At 40.1% G+C, this 14,210-nt stretch overlaps 1 long non-coding RNA gene and 1 pseudogene across 1 annotated transcript in view; both read left to right on the plus strand.

Annotated features, from left to right (window-relative positions):
• Nucleotides 1-6,406, plus strand: part of LOC146649382 (uncharacterized) — a 121,105-nt gene extending 114,699 nt beyond the window's left edge. Inside the window, exon 2 of the long non-coding RNA XR_014908084.1 lies at nt 5,845-6,406. This is a non-coding gene — a long non-coding RNA (uncharacterized LOC146649382). The remainder of the gene's footprint in view (nt 1-5,844) is intronic.
• A 2,342-nt stretch (nt 6,407-8,748) lies between these two features.
• LOC146649384 (histone H1 pseudogene) lies at nt 8,749-9,622 on the plus strand (annotated as a pseudogene).
• The last annotated feature ends 4,588 nt before the right edge of the window (nt 9,623-14,210 follow it).

Raw genomic sequence — 14,210 nt, forward strand, 5'->3', positions numbered from 1 at the left:
TAAATGATAAAAATTGTTTAGGCAGTCAAAGATTCCCGAATGAGATTCCCTTCATCATTTCTGGTGATTTGGTCGGTTTAAAATATGTTACTGAACTGTAATGAGTTTTTTACGGATTATCGACTAGCAAAAAAGTTTGCAAGTAGAGTTAAAGAGTAATTTAAATCCATTCTATAATGGATTGATACCCAATTAACCAAAACAAGCAGCATAAACAGCAGACGTTCCATCAAGGTTACAGTGAAATACAATGTCCTGCTGATACTCTTCCACTGAATTCCATCCAATCTTTGCTGAAAATAGTTTTCTGCATGATGCAATACTCAGATTTACTGTTTATATATTCTTAAACATGTACAGTATGTTAAACAAATACTGCATATAACTTTATTTATAATATGTCAGTGTGCTCCTTCAGCATTTGATGTGTTTCTGCATTAGATGTGCTCCTTAACCTACCAATCCTTTAAATGAATTAAATGCAAAACTTTCCTGAGCACTTAAAGAGTGGTAAATATTTTCTTTAGTGCATGTGTACCACATAGGCCAGCCTGTTTGAAATGCCAGAAAACGGATAAAGACTAAAAAAAGCATACTGCCATATATGGTATGTTACTGTGCTCCACATGAATGTAATCTCCCTCTTCTTCTTTTTGCATTAAAAAAAGTTAATCTGCATTTATTGTTGCACTGTGTGACTTCATTCTCATTATACCAAAACGGTATTAGAGTTATGAAAATGCACTCATCCACTGATCAGACACACAGACAGACGGGTTGACCTCGTTTCCCAGCCATTTTATAACAGCAATGAAAGCAGACCAAAACATTTCTAATTAATGAGAAGCCACTTCTCCATCTGCATGATTCACACCTCTGTTAAAATTAAATGTTTGAAGAACAGATTCAAAATTGCAAAATTGTTGGTTGTTCAATTTTGCTTTTTGTATTAGAAGACTTTGCATGCTAAATATTCAGTAAATACAATCTATTGAGCACATGTGCTAATGACTTTTCAGTCTTTCTCACATAAATTCAAAGAAGTAAATGAGCTGAATGTAATTGAAAAAACAAGAGAAATGTACATTTCTTTATTTCTTTAAATTTAAATGATTAATTTTAAAAATGAAGCAATAGGACTCTTATGTATATGCCATAAACTAACCTACAAACATCCTGAACCACAAACAGCTACATGCAAACTTTATGTCATGATCAATTTTAATTCCACTTTTTATATTGAGTTTGAAATTCCCAGCCACATCAACAATTTCCATTTTGTTCTTTCTAGCAATAAACATCCTTGTCCAGAGAACAGTGATACTTCAAAACATTTAGAATTATTCTATAATCATTTGATGTTTGATATTTGATTATTTGATGATCACATTCAAGAATTACAGTTACCAGTTATTAAACTCAGAGTCGATCATTTTAATTCACAATAACTACTACTGCAATTCTAAACTAAATTAAAATGCGTGCTGATGGGTTAGGTATGGAGAACTTTGCTCAGCATCTTCACCTCTCATCCTATGCTAAGTAAGATTTTTTTAAGTTTTATCAGCAGTGATTCATATGATGACTGATGACTAGATGACTTAGGTTTTTTTTCTTTTAAAAGTAAGCAAATAAGCAAAGAGCAGAAGCATCGTCAAACATTCATGATACTATTTTTACTTAGTTGAAACTACCACATATACCTTGTATTTGGGGCACTCGGGTGACGCAGTCGCCCGCTGCCCCATTACACATCCATTTACTTTACTGTTGTTGTCAATGTGTTAGTCACTCTGGGAATGAAGAGCAGTCTGAATGTGGGACAGTGCCCTGCTCGGTAGACACAACACAAGCCTATCTGGGCCAGCAGACTGCAAGCAGTCAATGCATATCTCACAACGGAAGTAACTGCAAGCAGAGCATCAACTCAACACATTATGACCAGTCTTGTCTGTGGTTATGAAAGTGTAAATTACAGTAATGTAATTGAACATAAGAGATAGAGTAAACTACGTGAAGGTGTTCCTGGAGCTTTCGAAGCGATCCATTATGAGCCCTGTCTTGGTGCTCTTGCAGCTGTAAAAGCATTGTACTTGTGTAAAAATTGAATATTTTGTCTAAAAGGCAAACATGCACTTTTTAGAAAAAAAAATAATATCGGGGCGTGTGAGTCCCTGTGCAGAAACTAGATTTCTACAGTAAATGTACAGGACAGTCATAAGGCTTTATATGCGTCTTGACCAGTTGTTGCTCTACAAAGATAATTTGGGTGGTTTGCAACAAACGGCAAATTGTGGCTCATTTTCTATAATCTTCTCCTATCTTTCCATCTATTCTTTCGCTTCAAAATATATTTTCTGTTTCTCAATCAGTCTGTATTTCTCTAGTCTCTTAATCAATAGTAAGCACAATACCCATGGCGAAGCATTGCCCTGACTATGGATAATGGTGAGGATGAGAGAACATTTAATTACTCCTCCTGTTCAGCCCTGAGACAAACAACAGAAGCAGTGTCGGGAAAACAACAAAGCATATTGGATTGCCTGTTTTGCAACAACCTGAAAAAAAACCCATTTGTTTCTATTAGGTAACCTTCACTGGTAATGGGAGATGTACTATAAACGCGAAGATCCATTTTGTGCAGGAACACAAAAAATACAAAATTACTGGAACACAGAATGTTTTAGCCATGTGTTTTGTTTTTATGGTACATTTACTATGCATTTCAGTCCTCATCCCATACATCAAAACAAGGAAAGACTGATGCACCCGACTTTACACAGACCCAACGATGTGTAGTAGAGATACAAGCTAACTTGGGGATTGGAGTTGTTACTGTGAAGGAATATATTATACATTAATTGTTAACAGTGTTGAGGCTAACATAATACAAACTAACTCCTTAGTACTTTTTAATAACACAATATGTTTATTGTTCATTTAAGCTATTAGTTGTTTAATCACTTTTCAAATAAGCAAGCCATTAGGATTAAACATTTACAGCACTTCCCAGTCCAATAGACTTCTTAGTCTGTGGCATTTTGTTCTTGCTCTCCTTGACATCGGGTGAATGCTTGTGCTAAAAAAAGGCACAGGAAAGGGCGCCTAATGATGATGAACTTATGTAACACACTTGATGTAACTGTTTGTAAATGCTGGATTTTGGAACATTAATGCATTATTTCACAGCAATACAGTGACATCATCAATATACACTTAATTTATCAAAGTGCCATACATTATTTCTTTTTGTAGCATTTAGCAGTGACAAAAGCGTATCCACATGAGTGGTTGGAAGCTGTGACACCAGGAACTTGCAAACTTGCTGCCTTTAAAATTATTCAAAGATGGGTACGAAGTCTGTGACTATTCAAATTAAGCTGCCATTTTGACACACCAAAGCAATTTTGGTGCAATAAACTGTCTGTTTGTAGCTGAGAGTGGTCAGGTTAGCAATTATAAGTAATCTGTTTAAGATAATAATGGCGAAAATCTACAAAAATCATAAACCTGTTACTATGTACATGCAGAGAAACTCACATTACACAGATATTCACATTCTTACAGTCAGAGTGGTGTTAAACATAAGACCAAAATCGGCCCCGCAATGACTCCAGTCCAGCCCACTGCATGAGTGAAGGAGGGCATAGATTTTGGACTTTTGAACAATAGCGTTACTTTATCAAAAAAAGGAAAAAGAATGAATGGTGCTGTTGAAATTAAACCATTTCTTATAGAAAAGGTGAGTTATCCTATAGATTAAATGTAACAGGAAGAGGACTTTCACTGGTCCGGCCCACTTAAGAACAAAGTGGGCTGTATGTGGGCCATGATTTAAAATATGTTTGACACTTCTGGTCCAGCCAGACCCAGAATTGAAACTGAAATGTCTCCACAACCAGTGATGTAGCTGCTGCAGGATAGTGATTGATTGCCTCCTACCAGGTGAAACACTGAATTGCCTTCCAATCAAGAGTATTCACATGAACCTCTGGGTGACCAGTTGGTTGCTTATTTATTTGTGAATGAAAGCAAAAATATTTGAATGCAATCATTGAGCAACCCACAGTTTTTTTCTAGTCACACGGATGTTGATATTTTCATATTCATATTTTTGATCCAGTGTGAATGAGGCTGTCTTTAACGTCCAACTCTAAACACAAAGCAAGAAAAACGCTGATTTATTTTAAATTCACAGTGATACAGCATTATATCGGCTATAAGAATGTTCTTTTGTAATTTGGAAATCAAATTGTAACATTTTTTTATATAAGCTAATGCATTTGTGTGTCAGCTCCTATTTTTTAGTTACAACAGCCTGTAGGAGCAATAATACCTGCTGCTCTCTGATATTGTCATTGCTGACTGTTTGTTAGGATCTCCAAGGTAGCAGGTACATTCATACTGTGTGCATGTGATGTTGACAAGAGTCAAATATCAACGGTGTTGTTGTCTGGGCCTGATATTTCACAACCCAACCGTGGGGATACAGCGGGGAAAACAACAAAGCCATCCAGCTTCAAGTTAATGATTAGCAGTGATTTCTCCAAGGCATGCTCTGCTGGTAAAGGACCACATACAAGTCTGTCATTTCACTGCAGGAGGTGCTTTTGTTGGGGGAGCATCATATGTTATTCATTGCTGTGAAATCTGTTTCAGCTCAGCCAGATAACCCTGCTCAGCTCTCATTACAGTCTACATTTTCACAATATACACACACCACACATATACATACAAACACACACTTGTAAAACGGAATGCATTCTGAAAGGGTTTATAATACCACTGGCCTCTATCATTAGCACAGTATTGAATCTAGAGGGGACTGTCTGTATCTCTACTGTGCTCTTCACTTTATTTTTAGACAACTCAAATTAGGTCTGAACAAATGATTTGGAGTGTGGTAGAGTTTACTCCCCAAAATATTTTTCTATTATGTAACAGATAGACAAGAAACCAGCTCACAGATGAAACAGCACAGTAATATCACGTACAAACACAGTAATGGGGTAGTTTTAATATGGGAATGTATTTAATACATAATGAAAACGTAATGTGTTTATTATTAAATTGATTGATTGATTTTATTTTATTTTATTTTATTTATTTTTTCGAAGGCCTAGGCCCAGTTCTGTTCCTCCAAAGATGGATTCTGCCATTTTTGTGACATGTATTACTGACCTGTCAAAACATTTGGTAAATATATTTATGTTTCCAAAGGTTGAGTTTCCATTTTATGGCACCTGCAAGACAAAATGGCTTGGGACAAGCTAAAGATCATTATGGCTTTTTGATAGTGAATCCCTGTGCAGTGGTTTTTCATCTTGCTCCATCATGAGCTGAAAATTTTAATTTCCCCTTAGTTTAATTAGTAGACAAACATCTGCCAGATTAATGACATTGCCATCAATGAGAATTCACTATGAATTACCAAATGTTAGCATGCACCAGCATAAAGTCAAGTGACACATGGGCATTGGTGGGCATTGCTTGTTTCACGCTGGTATTTTATCTTTGTGATTATAAGTGTGTCACAATGACTGACAGCTGTTAGTATAAGCAGTCGTTTTTAATCAGATCTGTAATGCCTGTAACTGTATACTGGTGCACCAGCCTTCTTCTATAGTTCCTAGTCACAAGTGATGAAATTTAAGAATGCTAATCATGTAAGCGGTGTAAACATGTAAATCACAATTAGAACTGAGGGAGAGAAAAAAGAAACTCTATAAATTAATTCATTTTATTCGAAAAACACACATCATCAGTTATTACCAGCAATGAAAAACTGAATTTAACAGATTGTCACTTCAAATGTCAGGACATTTTGCACATTGTAGGTGTTAGATTTGTATTGTTGATTGTCATTTATGCTTAGAAATATTTACTTATATATGCTTAGAGTTTTGTAATTAGTTGTAGATTGGTAGAGGTTTTGATCCTTGATAGTCTGCAAACTTTGTGTGTATTAGACAGCACTTTGGGAGCATGAGAGGTCATACCGTGTCTTATTATTTTATGGTAGGATTAACGTAGTTGCGTCTGTTCTAGTCTAAGTGCTCTTTGTTTAGATGAACTGCAGGACTTCCTCACCGTGTTATCTAGGATGAACCATCTAGGGTGAGGGGGAGGCTACCCTCTTCCTGACCAAGAATGTTTGACCCTTTGATCAGCAGTCCCCACACACACACACACACACACACACACACACACACACACACACACACACACACACACACAGGCAAGGTACTCTTTGTTTGTATGTAGACGTCGTATGTTAATGAACCTATGCATATTCATGTAACCTCAATAAAAGGACAGTGTATGGGAGAACGGACGAGAGCTACTGGGGTCAAGCGAAGGAACGGCGTTTGTCCGGTTCTCTCCCGTGCACGAGTACCATGAAGAAGTTTGCCTACTTGTGTCTTGCTTAGCAGTGTAATTATATTGTCTTCAACGTTCCAGCGGATGGGTTCAAGCTACAAACCTAACATTAATTGGTCCTTCGATGCCGGCTCCCTGGGATCGCATTCACCGAGGGGGGGGAGGCACGCTGAAAGACTGACGTCAGCCAGGAAGTTCCTGTGGATTCGCTGTCTGTCTTTCTCCTCGATGAATGGCGATCGGCGGGATTCAGGCTGATATTACACGCTAAGCAACGCCAAGTAAGTTTAAAGAGGCCGACTCTATAACCGTGTCGTTGTGCAGTCTCCGCCATTTTGTGAGGCGTTGAGAAGTTCGCTGCTTTGTGGAGCGATAACTGGGTTAGTGTCCCGAAAAAGAAGTTTTGGTTAAATCGCCCAAGGGTCCCAAGCGTCCGGTGAGTGTCCGGTTTTGAAATCGCCCTGGGTGTGTGTCCCGAGCGTCCCTTCATTGGGTTTTGTCGCGCGAGTGGGTGAGCGTCCCACAACTGGGTCAGGGTCCCGAGCGGTCCGGTGTGAGTCCGGAGTAGGCCTATTTTGTGTTGTTGTCATTGTTGTCGTCGTTTTTGTTGTTGTTGTTGTGTGAGTGTGTGCGGAGCAGAACACGTGGTCTGTAACACCGACTGTTGTTGTTATCATGGGTTTCTAAGCAACCAAGAGTGAGTTAGAGGGAGAAAGACGTTTGTGCTGGACTTTGCTCCTGGCAGCACAAAGTATTTATGTATAAAAGAGAGAGAGCGAAGGCTCCACAGCTGCGTGGGTGCACGCGAATGCGGTCGCGCGGGTTTCACGCGGACCTGAGCCGTGCGGTTAATCGCAGGCTTATAAATGGAAGAGATTCAAATGTTAGAAGTTTTCAGAAAACACACCAGCCTTGAAGAGTGTGTGGAAAAGGCCAGCCCACATCAGCAGCTGTGCTCTGGTGGGTGGCTTTCCCCCCACCCCTTCCTGACACAAAATGTTAACAGCCTGTGTGCCAAACCATTGAGGTGGATAGTTGTTAAAAGTAACCTACATTAAACTTGTGGTTGCTTAAATTCAGTACAATGACATGTGAGGTGAAGTGATATAGGTAAATATTTAAACTCATGAAGTGCATAGAGGCACTTGACCTGTGTGAAAGACGGTCGTCTTATTATGAGCCATTGTTGAGATATAGAGCACATCTGTGAAAACAACTAATATGCTCAACCCTGTATGAAACATCTAAAAATACATGATGGAGAAGCTGTGTTGAATATGTAAGTGTAAGACTTTGCCACTGTGGGCAGAGCATGCAACTACTGTGTGATGTCGCGTTGCAGTTTTGTTTTTGTTTTTTGAGCTGATGAGCAAGCTACACATTATCAGATCAAGAGCTGTCTGAGAACTACTCAAAGAGAGGGAAACAGAGAGTGTGCAGCGTTTCCATGAGCAGTTTTTCTGCACCTTGACTCGTGTGTGTGTGTGTGTAGCATCAGCATCATGTTTTTGTTTATTTGTTTTGTTGGATTAAAAATAATTAAATAAACTGGTGATCATGCTTATGGATCACCATGGCACATATCTCCAGCCATATGGTTTATTTATGCAGATGAAAAAGTGAGTGTGAATGTGTCTGACATCACAGTGTTTTTGTGCACTGTGCAAAAGTGATTGCCTCTGATTGTGAGTGAGAGCGGTGATTTTGCAGACCACCAGCTATTGTGAAGAAAAAAAAAAAAAAGAGTGAAAAAGAGACAAATTACTACATTGTAGACGAAGAGAAATAATCATAGGAAAAAGGTTTTGTGTTGATCAGCCGAAAAACAACTACAATGTCATTTTCTGCTTTTAAGAAAGGATTGTTCACACAAACACAGACAGAGAGAGAGAGAGAGAGATGTGTGTTGATTAAGCAGTGATGATAATAATGAAATGTCTTAGTTTGTCACTTTCAGGTGAAAAGCAGACCTGAATCAATTTTCCACATGCAGCGGTCGGAAGAAAGTTATAGTTTAACATCATTGGAAACATGCAGGCCAAGTTTCTGGCTGACTTATTTACAGTGCCATGTGTTTCTCAACCTCACAAGCGAGCTCACTCCTCCCTGAAGATAAGGAATGCAGCTCCAAAGCAATAACATGATAAAGAGACAGCAGCAAGTCCTGAGCACAAAAAGTCCCAGCAAAGCAGCAGTAATGTGGACAAACAGCAGCAGAAGAAGAAAGCAAACCCATCTTCCTGTCTGATTGGATGAATTCCACGGAGGGGCGAGCAAGATGGCGGTGGCAGCATGTTGAAATGCTCAAAAAGGACTGAGTGACTCGGGCAAGCCACATGCAGCTAGCATGCGGCTAGCGACATGAAAGAAATGGACCCTTCATGATGCGTTCAACGTGCCAGCGCTGTGGTGGGAAAGGCTCCATCATAAACACGCCCTGCGCCGAGGTTCAGGCCAAGAAGAAGAAGACGATGACTTCCAAGCCCAAGAAGGTCGGCCTCAGCGTGGGCGAGCTGATTGTGAAAGCCGTGGCCGCTTCCAAGGAGCGCAACGGCCTGTCTGTGGCCGCTCTCAAGAAGGCTCTGGCTGCCGGAGGCTACGATGTGGACAAGAACAAGGCCCGTGTCAAGACCGCCATCAAGAGCCTGGTGGCGAAGGGCACTCTGGTGCAGACCAAGGGCACCAGGACCTCCGGATCCTTCAAGATGAACAAGGCTACTGAGAGCAAAGCCAAGAAGCCCGCCGCAGCCAAAGCCAAGAAACCGGCAGCAGCTGCTAAGAAGTCGCCCAAGAAGGCAGCAGCAGCACTTCAGCTACTAGACAGGACAAAGCTGAAGGAGAACTGCCGGGACTGTTGAAGAGGGAGAGGACAAAAGAGTGAGAGGACAACAGAGTGAGAAGACTAGGTGAGAACACATAGGAATTATTTAATGTGGGAAATCAAAATTTGGGTTAGCAAACCTGGGGAAAAGAAAACTGACTGCTTAAGTTGGAAAATTGAGACGGAGTCTGAAACATTGCGAAAATAGAAACATATACAAAATCACACACACACAAGCAGAACATGCATTAACCCTACTAACAATTCCAAACACAAAATGACTCATGAAGACTCATAGCACATTAGTTAAGAAATGATTAAATAATAGCAGAGAAATGTGTAGGAAAGGCAGCTTTAAGAACATGCTCTGCTGGAGATGCAGCTCCACAGACATGCATTAGACCTGCCTAATAACACAAACCCATGCAATGAAAATTAGCTTGTTATCTTTCATCAGTGTTACAATAGTGTCAATTTAGCAGACACTTGTTATCAAATGCTGAATTTATCCTAAAGAAAAAAATTGACTCTCCAAGTTGCAGGACAACAGTTTAACTTTTGTGAGAAAAAAGATCCTGGTTTGACCAACCAGTGATCAGACAATAAATTTAGTTGTTAAAATGGTAAATTGGGAGAAGCTTCCTGTTTGATTGAGGCAGCATAAGTAATTTACTGTATGAGGGAAATTGTCTTTTGTGATACTATTTTGAACATGCTTTTCTGTCGTCCTGTCAACTTAGTGGGTTAATAGCTGATATGCAAATTAGTTGATCGGTTTTAGATTAATGAAAGGTGATTGAATTCTAGCACGAGTGAATGAGATGTGTTGGAGTTTGTTGTGTGTTGAGTGGAGACTCTAAAACACTGAGTTTCCTGCTTTGATGTGCGAGTGAATCCTGTATTTAGATACACAACTCTGAATACGTCAGAACAGACTGTTTTGTGAAGTGCATGACAGCATGTCACATGTTTTATGATGAAGGGAAAAAGGAAAAATTGAATAAAATAGATCTGTGGCTTAAATGAGTGAAAAGCACAGACCTGGTAATTAAACTCATAGCTAATAAGACATTAGGATTATGTTGTGTGTTGTGCAGCTGATGGTTGATTTGGAGTGAATCTAGCTGATGATTTTTCTTTTGGTGTGAAGTTGAGCCTGCCGATTAGTATGATGGTATGATAAACCATGCTAATGGTATGATTTACCCTCCTGAGATGAGGAGCTTGTGTCATGACTTAACAAGGCCTTTTTATTTTGATACTTTCACAGTGCACTGAGAGTTTGGTTTGATAATCTCTGTTATTTTTTATTTTTCATTTTTGAACAAGCACTGATTTTTGCTTGTGAATTTCTTTTCTTTGAGCAGATCTGCAAGTCGGGAATTAAAAGCGTTACACGTCGTCAAGAAAATTGTTGCAAGTGAGTTTCTCCACATTTAAAATGGGTTCAGGAGAAAGCCACTTATTTGGGACAATTAGGAAATGAGAGTCCCCCCCAAAAAGGATTCAACGAGGAAATCCAGTCTAAATTATTTTTCTTTTTGAAATAACGTCGTTTTGCTGAGCGTGGAAACGAATGCGATGATAATTTCCACAATTAGCAAAAGAAGGAACCACTGAGTGAATGAGTAAGAATTTTAAAATATCTGACTGACTGACTGAACATGATTGTGTGAAGCTAACCCCCACCTGACAAAGGTGCAGATGAACCCATGTGTTTCCTTTTACAGGAGCAGAAAGATGACAGCAACACTCGAGGTTGCATGATGATTTAACCTTTTAAATGCCATTTTCTGTGTCTGTGCATTTATCAGGTGTGTTATTCATAGGCTTGAGTTGCTCACAGAGATATCTGTGACAAAGTATGCATACGCCTGCGCAAGCGCTAATATTTGCATTTTCTTTTCTTACAGCATGCCAGTTCTTCATGTGAATTGATGATGCGATTTATACCAGGACAACTGGTTGATGTTTTTTCCTACTACAGGATTTCTGGGTTTATGTGTGAGGAAAACTGTGTTTACAGGTTATGAGTGGTGATGCTGTTGCATTGTGTTGATGGGAAAATGTGAAGGTTACTTTGATAATGTGAATAACCTGTGTGAAATTTCCTGTGTTGAGAACTGGTGTTACTTCTTTCCACAGCTAGGGTTGACTTTATGGTGTTTTTATGGCACCTCTGGAACCTGTTGACCTGTGTCTGACCTCTGTCTGACTACAGTCAATGTGTATTGCTAATGTTAGTTTCTTTGAGAATGCTGTGGAAGATTCAGCTGAAACGGACAAGTGACATGAGTAAAACAAATAAGAGATACAGTGTTTCTGGGATAGTTTGATATGGGCTCATTAGCTGGCCACTTTTGAGCCCATAGTAATATATAAGTGGAGTGACTTTGCTTAAGAGCAGTCACCGATTACATTAATGTTGCCTGAGTACATGGGATGATCCATGTCTGAGGCGACTTATGAAAATAATTGTAGTTTACTGATTTGAGAAAACCTGCACATGACACTTGTCTTGCTGATGTTGAATGCTTCTTGTCCTTATGATACAATTGTTTACAGGTATGGAGTTTGATTTTACTTCCAGATTTTGTTTTCCAGGCCATGATGGTGTGTATGCAGGCTCCTGGGAGAGCCGGGTGTTAAGCAAACTTAATATGCAAAACACACTAACATTTTCATTGCAGGATTATAGGTCCAGGGTGGTGCTGCTCCAGGGGAGGAGATGCCCTGATGTTGCCTGGGATATGATCTAGCTAATCTTTTTTTTTAAGACTGGAATCCAGGTTTGGTGAGTTGACGCATGGGTGTGTCCATGCGTCAAGAGGAGGGGTCCAAGGATTAACATTAAACAATGTTTTTTATTATTGTTGCAGTGATTTGTGTGATTAGCCGTTTTATTTACAAATATTAAACCTATGCAAGTGGTGCACCCATGTTCAGATGAGGCTTTGATGGCCTATAAGTGAAGTTCACTGAACTAAAGAATGTGGTTTGATGATTGTTGACATACTCTCCAAATAGTTTGTCTTCCTAGCAAGGAAATACAGGTGCAGCAGTAATCTCCTGAGAAATCTTCAGAGGCCCAGTGAGAAGCGTGAAACATTCCAGGCATAGCTGACAGCCAGGCAGTGGTTGAGGTCAAAGATCAAGCTGATTGGGGCCCATCATGAAATCAGACCTTGGAGCCACAGCAAGGACCATGAAACTGCCTGCAAAATAGAGGAGAGGATTGTCCACAAGATGGGAGAGAGGCTTCAGGAGGATCAGAGATCATCTTCAGCACAGCAGACATCACACAGAGAGCTGTGCTACTAAGCTTCCAGGAAATCAAGAGGAGACTTCCCACAGCAAGATTTTAAATAAAATGAAAGATTCAATATTGACGCTGAGGAAGACGACTAAGGTGTACGACGTGCTCTGCCTTAAACCTTCAGCAGCGTTGGAACATGAAAACTCGTGGGATGAGGGGAGCGTGCCAAGCTCCATCGACAGCGCAGAAGGAGTTCGAGGATGACATCATGATTCTGTGAAAGCACAGGAACCAGAAGCTATGGTGGTGATGACAGCAGTTTCCTATGAACATCACCTAATGCTGTGCCACTGTACTGTGCATACGATGACACTCTGAAGGCTGCTGGGATCATAACAGCAGTAAGATGACGGAACCCAGCACCCTTTCCACAGAGGTGTTTCTCTGCAGAGCGTGGACAATTAAGGAGTCATAAATATCCCCCTCACAAGACGAAGGTCTGAAGTCAGGTGATGGGGGCTGGTAAGAGGCCATAAAACTAGAGTGCTGAGAGGTCTGCAGCTTGGAAATAGCTGAGACCCATGTTGACGAACCACAAAACCAACTAGTATGTTTGAATGTCTATTCTACATACATTTGGACTCTGGTCCTATGGACAACGATGGAAACAACTGGAAGAGACATTCATGACGCCCTGCAGAACTCAAACCACTCTGCAGAGAGACATGTGATGTGCACACCTGGAGGAAGCATCACCAAGCTGAGATGTTTTTCAAAATGTTACTTTTTTAGTTTCACTATTAAATTAACAATTTCTTTGGTTGCTCGTAAGATGCAGTTTGCCATGAGATGAGCTCAATGAATGGGGTAACTGCTAATACATTTATTAAACTGTGTACCTTTCAGTAATTTAGGGTGATTTGACATATGCTGAGTATAAAAAGGTTTGCATTGAAACTGTCAGACATGACGTATTCATACCTGGGAACTTTTCAGGCATAAAGGTCAAAAAGGGGGGAAATGTTAGATTTGTATTGTTGATTGTCATTTATGCTTAGAAATATTTACTTATATATGCTTAGAGTTTTGTAATTAGTTGTAGATTGGTAGAGGTTTTGATCCTTGATAGTCTGCAAACTTTGTGTGTATTAGACAGCACTTTGGGAGCATGAGAGGTCATACCGTGTCTTATTATTTTATGGTAGGATTAACGTAGTTGCGTCTGTTCTAGTCTAAGTGCTCTTTGTTTAGATGAACTGCAGGACTTCCTCACCGTGTTATCTAGGATGAACCATCTAGGGTGAGGGGGAGGCTACCCTCTTCCTGACCAAGAATGTTTGACCCTTTGATCAGCAGTCCCCACACACACACACACACACACACACACACACACACACACACACACACACACACACACACACACAGGCAAGGTACTCTTTGTTTGTATGTAGACGTCGTATGTTAATGAACCTATGCATATTCATGTAACCTCAATAAAAGGACAGTGTATGGGAGAACGGACGAGAGCTACTGGGGTCAAGCGAAGGAACGGCGTTTGTCCGGTTCTCTCCCGTGCACGAGTACCATGAAGAAGTTTGCCTACTTGTGTCTTGCTTAGCAGTGTAATTATATTGTCTTCAACGTTCCAGCGGATGGGTTCAAGCTACAAACCTAACAGTAGGCTTGTCTGACCTCTGTCTAAAATGCCCCTTGGGAGTAGTTACAGATCATAGTGTTGCTGAAGAAGGAGCA

The sequence above is a fragment of the Rhamphochromis longiceps genome, linkage group LG17 (genome assembly GCF_057381845.1).
Source record: "Rhamphochromis longiceps isolate RC_006_pf linkage group LG17, R_longiceps_female_GT1.1, whole genome shotgun sequence".
Lineage (NCBI taxonomy): Eukaryota > Metazoa > Chordata > Actinopteri > Cichliformes > Cichlidae > Rhamphochromis > Rhamphochromis longiceps.